Below are 12,904 nucleotides of genomic sequence, written 5' to 3' on the forward strand. Positions count from 1 at the left end.
ACACATGCAGACACAGCACAGAGCAGACACAGCACACATGTAGACACAGCAAATATATAGACACAGCACACATGCAGACACTGCAGACACAGCAGGCATGCAGAGACAGCACCCATGCAGACACAGCACACATGTAGACACAGCAGACACAGCACACATGCAGACACAGCAAACATGCAGACACAGCACACATGCAGACACAGCAGACACAGCAGACATGCAGACACAGCACACATGCAGACACAGCACACATGTAGACATAGCAGACACAGCACACATACAGACAAAACACACATGCAGACACAGCAGACATGTAGACACAGCAGACACAGCACAAATGCAGACACAGCACACATGCAGATACACAGACACAGCAGACACAGCAGGCACAGCACACATGCAGACACAGCACACATGTAGACACGGCACACATGCAGACACAGCACACAGCAGACACAACACACATGTAGACACAGCACACATGCAGACACAGCAAAGATGCAGACACTGCAGACACAGCACACATGCAGACACAGCAGACACAGCATACATGCAGACACAGCACACAGGTAGACACAGCACACAGGTAGACACGGCACACAGCAGACACAACACACATGTAGACACAGCACACAGGTAGACACTGCAGACATGTAGACACAGCAGTCACAGCACACATGTAGACACAGCACCCATGCAGACAAAGCAGACATGCAGACACAGCAGAGATGCAGAAACAGCACACATGCAGACACAGCACACATATAGACACAGCACACAGCAGACACAACACACATGCAGACACAGCACAGAGCAGACACAGCACACATGTAGACACAGCAAATATGTAGACACAGCACACATGCAGACACTGCAGACACAGCAGACATGCAGAGACAGCACCCATACAGACACAGCACACATGTAGACACAGCATACACAGCACACATGCAGACACAGCAAACATGCAGACACAGCACACATGCAGACACAGCAGACACAGCAGACATGCAGACACAGCACACATGCAGACACAGCACACATGTAGACATAGCAGACACAGCACACATACAGACAAAACACACATGCAGACACAGCAGACATGTAGACACAGCAGACACAGCACAAATGCAGACACAGCACACATGCAGATACACAGACACAGCAGACACAGCAGGCACAGCACACATGCAGACACAGCACACAGCAAACACAACACACATGCAGACACAGCACACATGTAGACACAGCACACATGTAGACACAGCACACATGCAGACACAGCAAAGATGCAGACACTGCAGACACAGCACACATGCAGACACAGCAGACACAGCATACATGCAGACACAGCACACAGGTAGACACAGCACACAGGTAGACACGGCACACAGCAGACACAACACACATGTAGACACAGCACACAGGTAGACACTGCAGACATGTAGACACAGCAGTCACAGCACACATGTAGACACAGCACACATGCAGACACATCAGACATGCAGACACAGCAGAGATGCAGAAACAGCACACATGCAGACACAGCACACATATAGACACAGCAGACACAACACACATGCAGACACAGCACAGAGCAGACACAGCACACATGTAGACACAGCAAATATATAGACACAGCACACATGCAGACACTGCAGACACAGCAGGCATGCAGAGACAGCACCCATGCAGACACAGCACACATGTAGACACAGCAGACACAGCACACATGCAGACACAGCAAACATGCAGACACAGCACACATGCAGACACAGCAGACACAGCAGACATGCAGACACAGCACACATGCAGACACAGCACACATGTAGACATAGCAGACACAGCACACATACAGACAAAACACACATGCAGACACAGCAGACATGTAGACACAGCAGACACAGCACAAATGCAGACACAGCACACATGCAGATACACAGACACAGCAGACACAGCAGGCACTGCACACATGCAGACACAGCACACATGTAGACACGGCACACATGCAGACACAGCACACAGCAGACACAACACACATGTAGACACAGCACACATGCAGACACAGCAAAGATGCAGACACTGCAGACACAGCACACATGCAGACACAGCAGACACAGCATACATGCAGACACAGCACACAGGTAGACACAGCACACAGGTAGACACGGCACACAGCAGAAACAACACACATGTAGACACAGCACACAGGTAGACACTGCAGACATGTAGACACAGCAGTCACAGCACACATGTAGACACAGCACACATGCAGACACAGCAGACATGCAGACACAGCAGAGATGCAGAAACAGCACACATGCAGACACAGCACACATATAGACACAGCACACAGCAGACACAACACACATGCAGACACAGCACAGAGCAGACACAGCACACATGTAGACACAGCAAATATGTAGACACAGCACACATGCAGACACTGCAGACACAGCAGACATGTAGAGACAGCACCCATGCAGACACAGCACACATGTAGACACAGCAGACACAGCACACATGCAGACACAGCAAACATGCAGACACAGCACACATGCAGACACAGCAGACACAGCAGACATGCAGACACAGCACACATGCAGACACAGCACACATGTAGACATAGCAGACACAGCACACATACAGACAAAACACACATGCAGACACAGCAGACATGTAGACACAGCAGACACAGCACAAATGCAGACACAGCACACATGCAGATACAGCAGACACAGCAGACACAGCAGGCACAGCACACATGCAGACACAGCACACATGTAGACACGGCACACATGCAGACACAGCAGACACAACACACATGTAGACACAGCACACATGCAGACACAGCAGATATGCAGACAAAGCAGATATGCAGACACAGCAGACGCAGCAGACATGCAGACACAGCAGACATGCAGACACAGCACACATTCAGACACAGCACACATGTAGACACAGCACACAGCAAACACAACACACATGCAGACACAGCACACATGTAGACACAGCACACATGTAGACACAGCACACATGCAGACACAGCAAAGATGCAGACACTGCAGACACAGCAGACACAGCATACATGCAGACACAGCACACAGGTAGACACAGCAGACACAGCATACATGCAGACACAGCACACAGGTAGACACAGCACACAGGTAGACACGGCACACAGCAGACACAACACACATGTAGACACAGCACACAGGTAGACACTGCAGACATTTAGACACAGCAGTCACAGCACACATGTAGACACAGCACCCATGCAGACACAGCAGACATGCAGACACAGCAGAGATGCAGAAACAGCACACATGCAGACACAGCACACATATAGACACAGCACACAGCAGACACAACACACATGCAGACACAGCACAGAGCAGACACAGCACACATGTAGACACAGCAAATATGTAGACACAGCACACATGCAGACACTGCAGACACAGCAGACATGCAGAGACAGCACCCATTGAGACACAGCACACATGTAGACACAGCAGACACAGCACACATGCAGACACAGCAAACATGCAGACACAGCACACATGCAGACACAGCAGACACAGCAGACATGCAGACACAGCACACATGCAGACACAGCACACATGTAGACATAGCAGACACAGCACACATACAGACAAAACACACATGCAGACACAGCAGACATGTAGACACAGCAGACACAGCACAAATGCAGACACAGCACACATGCAGATACACAGACACAGCAGACACAGCAGGCACAGCACACATGCAGACACAGCACACAGCAAACACAACACACATGCAGACACAGCACACATGTAGACACAGCACACATGTAGACACAGCACACATGCAGACACAGCAAAGATGCAGACACTGCAGACACAGCACACATGCAGACACAGCAGACACAGCATACATGCAGACACAGCACACAGGTAGACACAGCACACAGGTAGACACGGCACACAGCAGACACAACACACATGTAGACACAGCACACAGGTAGACACTGCAGACATGTAGACACAGCAGTCACAGCACACATGTAGACACAGCACACATGCAGACACATCAGACATGCAGACACAGCAGAGATGCAGAAACAGCACACATGCAGACACAGCACACATATAGACACAGCACACAGCAGACACAACACACATGCAGACACAGCACAGAGCAGACACAGCACACATGTAGACACAGCAAATATATAGACACAGCACACATGCAGACACTGCAGACACAGCAGGCATGCAGAGACAGCACCCATGCAGACACAGCACACATGTAGACACAGCAGACACAGCACACATGCAGACACAGCAAACATGCAGACACAGCACACATGCAGACACAGCAGACACAGCAGACATGCAGACACAGCACACATGCAGACACAGCACACATGTAGACATAGCAGACACAGCACACATACAGACAAAACACACATGCAGACACAGCAGACATGTAGACACAGCAGACACAGCACAAATGCAGACACAGCACACATGCAGATACACAGACACAGCAGACACAGCAGGCACTGCACACATGCAGACACAGCACACATGTAGACACGGCACACATGCAGACACAGCACACAGCAGACACAACACACATGTAGACACAGCACACATGCAGACACAGCAAAGATGCAGACACTGCAGACACAGCACACATGCAGACACAGCAGACACAGCATACATGCAGACACAGCACACAGGTAGACACAGCACACAGGTAGACACGGCACACAGCAGAAACAACACACATGTAGACACAGCACACAGGTAGACACTGCAGACATGTAGACACAGCAGTCACAGCACACATGTAGACACAGCACACATGCAGACACAGCAGACATGCAGACACAGCAGAGATGCAGAAACAGCACACATGCAGACACAGCACACATATAGACACAGCACACAGCAGACACAACACACATGCAGACACAGCACAGAGCAGACACAGCACACATGTAGACACAGCAAATATGTAGACACAGCACACATGCAGACACTGCAGACACAGCAGACATGTAGAGACAGCACCCATGCAGACACAGCACACATGTAGACACAGCAGACACAGCACACATGCAGACACAGCAAACATGCAGACACAGCACACATGCAGACACAGCAGACACAGCAGACATGCAGACACAGCACACATGCAGACACAGCACACATGTAGACATAGCAGACACAGCACACATACAGACAAAACACACATGCAGACACAGCAGACATGTAGACACAGCAGACACAGCACAAATGCAGACACAGCACACATGCAGATACAGCAGACACAGCAGACACAGCAGGCACAGCACACATGCAGACACAGCACACATGTAGACACGGCACACATGCAGACACAGCAGACACAACACACATGTAGACACAGCACACATGCAGACACAGCACACATGCAGACACAGCACACATGTAGACACAGCACACATGCAGACACAGCAGACACAGCACACATGCAGACACAACACAAATGCAGACAGCACACGTGTAGATACAGCACATATGTAGACACTGCACACAGCAGACACAGCACACATGTAGACACAGCACACATGCAGAAACAGCACACATGTAGACACAGCACACATGCAGACACAGCACACACAGCAGACACAGCACACATGCAGACAGAGCAGACATGTAGACACAGCACAACTGCAGACACAGCAGACACAGCACACATGCAGACACAACACACATGTAGACACAGCACACATGTAGACACAACAGACACAGCACATATGCAGACACAGCAAACATGCAGACGCAGCACACAGCAGACACAGCACACAGGCAGACACAGCACACATGTAGACACAGCAGACACAGCACACATTCAGACACAACACAAATGCAGACACAGCAGACATAGCACACATGCAGACACAGCACACATGCAGACACAGCAGACACAGCCGACACAGCAGGCACAGCACACATGCAGACACAGCGCACATGCAGACACAGCACACAGCAGACACAGCACACATGTAGACACAGCACACATGTAGACACAGCACACATGCAGACACAGTACATTTGCAGACACAGCAAACATGCATACACTGCAGACACAGCACACATGCAGACACAGCAGACACAGCATACATGCAGACAGCACAAATTCAGACACAGCAGACACAGCATACATGCAGACTCACCAGACACAGCACACATGCAGACACAGCACACACAGCAGACACAGCACACATGAAGACACAGCACACATGTAGACACAGCAGACACAGCACACATGCAGACACAACACAAATGCAGACACCGCACACGTGTAGATACAGCACATATGTAGACACAGCACACACAGCAGACACAGCACACATGCAGACACAGCACACATGTAGACACAGCACACATGCAGACACAGCACACATGTAGACACAGCACACACGCAGACACAGCAGACATGTAGACACAGCACACATGTAGACACAGCAGACACAGCACACATATAGACACAGCACAGATGTAGACACAGCAGACACAGCACACATGCAGACACAACACATATGCAGACACAGCAGACACAGCACACATGCAGACACAGCACACATGCAGACAGCAGAAACAGCAGACACAGCAGGCACAGCACACATGCAGATACAGTACACATGTAGACACTGCACACATGCAGACACAGCACAGAGCAGACATAACACACATGTAGACACAGCACACATGCAGACACAGCAGACATGCAGACACAGCAGAGATGCAGAAACAGCACACATGCAGACACAGCACACATATAGACACAGCACACAGCAGACACAACACACATGCAGACACAGCACAGAGCAGACACAGCACACATGTAGACACAGCAAATATGTAGACACAGCACACATGCAGACACTGCAGACACAGCAGACATGCAGAGACAGCACCCATGCAGACACAGCACACATGTAGACACAGCAGACACAGCACACAAGCAGACACAGCAAACATGCAGACACAGCACACATGCAGACACAGCAGACACAGCAGACATGCAGACACAGCACACATGCAGACACAGCACACATGTAGACATAGCAGACACAGCACACATACAGACAAAACACACATGCAGACACAGCAGACATGTAGACACAGCAGACACAGCACAAATGCAGACACAGCACACATGCAGATACAGCAGACACAGCAGACACAGCAGGCACAGCACACATGCAGACACAGCACACATGTAGACACGGCACACATGCAGACACAGCAGACACAACACACATGTAGACACAGCACACATGCAGACACAGCAGATATGCAGACAAAGCAGATATGCAGACACAGCAGACACAGCAGACATGCAGACACAGCAGACATGCAGACACAGCACACATTCAGACACAGCACACATGTAGACACAGCACACAGCAAACACAACACACATGCAGACACAGCACACATGTAGACACAGCACACATGTAGACACAGCACACATGCAGACACAGCAAAGATGCAGACACTGCAGACACAGCAGACACAGCATACATGCAGACACAGCACACAGGTAGACACAGCAGACACAGCATACATGCAGACACAGCACACAGGTAGACACAGCACACAGGTAGACACGGCACACAGCAGACACAACACACATGTAGACACAGCACACAGGTAGACACTGCATACATGTAGACACAGCAGTCACAGCACACATGTAGACACAGCACCCATGCAGACACAGCAGACATGCAGACACAGCAGAGATTCAGAAACAGCACACATGCAGACACAGCACACATATAGACACAGCACACAGCAGACACAACACACATGCAGACACAGCACAGAGCAGACACAGCACACATGTAGACACAGCAAATATGTAGACACAGCACACATGCAGACACTGCAGACACAGCAGACATGCAGAGACAGCACCCATGCAGACACAGCACACATGTAGACACAGCAGACACAGCACACATGCAGACACAGCAAACATGCAGACACAGCACACATGCAGACACAGCAGACACAGCAGACATGCAGACACAGCACACATGCAGACACAGCACACATGTAGACATAGCAGACACAGCACACATACAGACAAAACACACATGCAGACACAGCAGACATGTAGACACAGCAGACAGCACAAATGCAGACACAGCACACATGCAGATACACAGACACAGCAGACACAGCAGGCACAGCACACATGCAGACACAGCACACAGCAAACACAACACACATGCAGACACAGCACACATGTAGACACAGCACACATGTAGACACAGCACACATGCAGACACAGCAAAGATGCAGACACTGCAGACACAGCACACATGCAGACACAGCAGACACAGCATACATGCAGACACAGCACACAGGTAGACACAGCACACAGGTAGACACGGCACACAGCAGACACAACACACATGTAGACACAGCACACAGGTAGACACTGCAGACATGTAGACACAGCAGTGACAGCACACATGTAGACACAGCACACATGCAGACACATCAGACATGCAGACACAGCAGAGATGCAGAAACAGCACACATGCAGACACAGCACACATATAGACACAGCAGACACAACACACATGCAGACACAGCACAGAGCAGACACAGCACACATGTAGACACAGCAAATATATAGACACAGCACACATGCAGACACTGCAGACACAGCAGGCATGCAGAGACAGCACCCATGCAGACACAGCACACATGTAGACACAGCAGACACAGCACACATGCAGACACAGCAAACATGCAGACACAGCACACATGCAGACACAGCAGACACAGCAGACATGCAGACACAGCACACATGCAGACACAGCACACATGTAGACATAGCAGACACAGCACACATACAGACAAAACACACATGCAGACACAGCAGACATGTAGACACAGCAGACACAGCACAAATGCAGACACAGCACACATGCAGATACACAGACACAGCAGACACAGCAGGCACAGCACACATGCAGACACAGCACACATGTAGACACGGCACACATGCAGACACAGCACACAGCAGACACAACACACATGTAGACACAGCACACATGCAGACACAGCAAAGATGCAGACACTGCAGACACAGCACACATGCAGACACAGCAGACACAGCATACATGCAGACACAGCACACAGGTAGACACAGCACACAGGTAGACACGGCACACAGCAGACACAACACACATGTAGACACAGCACACAGGTAGACACTGCAGACATGTAGACACAGCAGTCACAGCACACATGTAGACACAGCACCCATGCAGACAAAGCAGACATGCAGACACAGCAGAGATGCAGAAACAGCACACATGCAGACACAGCACACATATAGACACAGCACACAGCAGACACAACACACATGCAGACACAGCACAGAGCAGACACAGCACACATGTAGACACAGCAAATATGTAGACACAGCACACATGCAGACACTGCAGACACAGCAGACATGCAGAGACAGCACCCATACAGACACAGCACACATGTAGACACAGCATACACAGCACACATGCAGACACAGCAAACATGCAGACACAGCACACATGCAGACACAGCAGACACAGCAGACATGCAGACACAGCACACATGCAGACACAGCACACATGTAGACATAGCAGACACAGCACACATACAGACAAAACACACATGCAGACACAGCAGACATGTAGACACAGCAGACACAGCACAAATGCAGACACAGCACACATGCAGATACACAGACACAGCAGACACAGCAGGCACAGCACACATGCAGACACAGCACACAGCAAACACAACACACATGCAGACACAGCACACATGTAGACACAGCACACATGTAGACACAGCACACATGCAGACACAGCAAAGATGCAGACACTGCAGACACAGCACACATGCAGACACAGCAGACACAGCATACATGCAGACACAGCACACAGGTAGACACAGCACACAGGTAGACACGGCACACAGCAGACACAACACACATGTAGACACAGCACACAGGTAGACACTGCAGACATGTAGACACAGCAGTCACAGCACACATGTAGACACAGCACACATGCAGACACATCAGACATGCAGACACAGCAGAGATGCAGAAACAGCACACATGCAGACACAGCACACATATAGACACAGCAGACACAACACACATGCAGACACAGCACAGAGCAGACACAGCACACATGTAGACACAGCAAATATATAGACACAGCACACATGCAGACACTGCAGACACAGCAGGCATGCAGAGACAGCACCCATGCAGACACAGCACACATGTAGACACAGCAGACACAGCACACATGCAGACACAGCAAACATGCAGACACAGCACACATGCAGACACAGCAGACACAGCAGACATGCAGACACAGCACACATGCAGACACAGCACACATGTAGACATAGCAGACACAGCACACATACAGACAAAACACACATGCAGACACAGCAGACATGTAGACACAGCAGACACAGCACAAATGCAGACACAGCACACATGCAGATACACAGACACAGCAGACACAGCAGGCACTGCACACATGCAGACACAGCACACATGTAGACACGGCACACATGCAGACACAGCACACAGCAGACACAACACACATGTAGACACAGCACACATGCAGACACAGCAAAGATGCAGACACTGCAGACACAGCACACATGCAGACACAGCAGACACAGCATACATGCAGACACAGCACACAGGTAGACACAGCACACAGGTAGACACGGCACACAGCAGAAACAACACACATGTAGACACAGCACACAGGTAGACACAGCAGTCACAGCACACATGTAGACACAGCACACATGCAGACACAGCAGACATGCAGACACAGCAGAGATGCAGAAACAGCACACATGCAGACACAGCACACATATAGACACAGCACACAGCAGACACAACACACATGCAGACACAGCACAGAGCAGACACAGCACACATGTAGACACAGCAAATATGTAGACACAGCACACATGCAGACACTGCAGACACAGCAGACATGTAGAGACAGCACCCATGCAGACACAGCACACATGTAGACACAGCAGACACAGCACACATGCAGACACAGCAAACATGCAGACACAGCACACATGCAGACACAGCAGACACAGCAGACATGCAGACACAGCACACATGCAGACACAGCACACATGTAGACATAGCAGACACAGCACACATACAGACAAAACACACATGCAGACACAGCAGACATGTAGACACAGCAGACACAGCACAAATGCAGACACAGCACACATGCAGATACAGCAGACACAGCAGACACAGCAGGCACAGCACACATGCAGACACAGCACACATGTAGACACGGCACACATGCAGACACAGCAGACACAACACACATGTAGACACAGCACACATGCAGACACAGCAGATATGCAGACAAAGCAGATATGCAGACACAGCAGACGCAGCAGACATGCAGACACAGCAGACATGCAGACACAGCACACATTCAGACACAGCACACATGTAGACACAGCACACAGCAAACACAACACACATGCAGACACAGCACACATGTAGACACAGCACACATGTAGACACAGCACACATGCAGACACAGCAAAGATGCAGACACTGCAGACACAGCAGACACAGCATACATGCAGACACAGCACACAGGTAGACACAGCAGACACAGCATACATGCAGACACAGCACACAGGTAGACACAGCACACAGGTAGACACGGCACACAGCAGACACAACACACATGTAGACACAGCACACAGGTAGACACTGCAGACATTTAGACACAGCAGTCACAGCACACATGTAGACACAGCACCCATGCAGACACAGCAGACATGCAGACACAGCAGAGATGCAGAAACAGCACACATGCAGACACAGCACACATATAGACACAGCACACAGCAGACACAACACACATGCAGACACAGCACAGAGCAGACACAGCACACATGTAGACACAGCAAATATGTAGACACAGCACACATGCAGACACTGCAGACACAGCAGACATGCAGAGACAGCACCCATTGAGACACAGCACACATGTAGACACAGCAGACACAGCACACATGCAGACACAGCAAACATGCAGACACAGCACACATGCAGACACAGCAGACACAGCAGACATGCAGACACAGCACACATGCAGACACAGCACACATGTAGACATAGCAGACACAGCACACATACAGACAAAACACACATGCAGACACAGCAGACATGTAGACACAGCAGACACAGCACAAATGCAGACACAGCACACATGCAGATACACAGACACAGCAGACACAGCAGGCACAGCACACATGCAGACACAGCACACAGCAAACACAACACACATGCAGACACAGCACACATGTAGACACAGCACACATGTAGACACAGCACACATGCAGACACAGCAAAGATGCAGACACTGCAGACACAGCACACATGCAGACACAGCAGACACAGCATACATGCAGACACAGCACACAGGTAGACACAGCACACAGGTAGACACGGCACACAGCAGACACAACACACATGTAGACACAGCACACAGGTAGACACTGCAGACATGTAGACACAGCAGTCACAGCACACATGTAGACACAGCACACATGCAGACACATCAGACATGCAGACACAGCAGAGATGCAGAAACAGCACACATGCAGACACAGCACACATATAGACACAGCACACAGCAGACACAACACACATGCAGACACAGCACAGAGCAGACACAGCACACATGTAGACACAGCAAATATATAGACACAGCACACATGCAGACACTGCAGACACAGCAGGCATGCAGAGACAGCACCCATGCAGACAC

General features: G+C 50.2%; 1 protein-coding gene across 1 annotated transcript in view; it reads left to right on the forward strand.

Moving 5' to 3' along the window:
- Nucleotides 1–12,904, forward strand: part of LOC116953858 (protein kinase C epsilon type-like) — a 109,541-nt gene that overhangs the window by 24,691 nt on the left and 71,946 nt on the right. The window lies entirely within an intron of this gene.

Source organism: Petromyzon marinus, chromosome 53, assembly GCF_048934315.1.
Source record: "Petromyzon marinus isolate PM22_M1 ecotype Great Lakes invasive population chromosome 53, UKy_Petmar_22M1.pri1.0, whole genome shotgun sequence".
Lineage (NCBI taxonomy): Eukaryota > Metazoa > Chordata > Hyperoartia > Petromyzontiformes > Petromyzontidae > Petromyzon > Petromyzon marinus.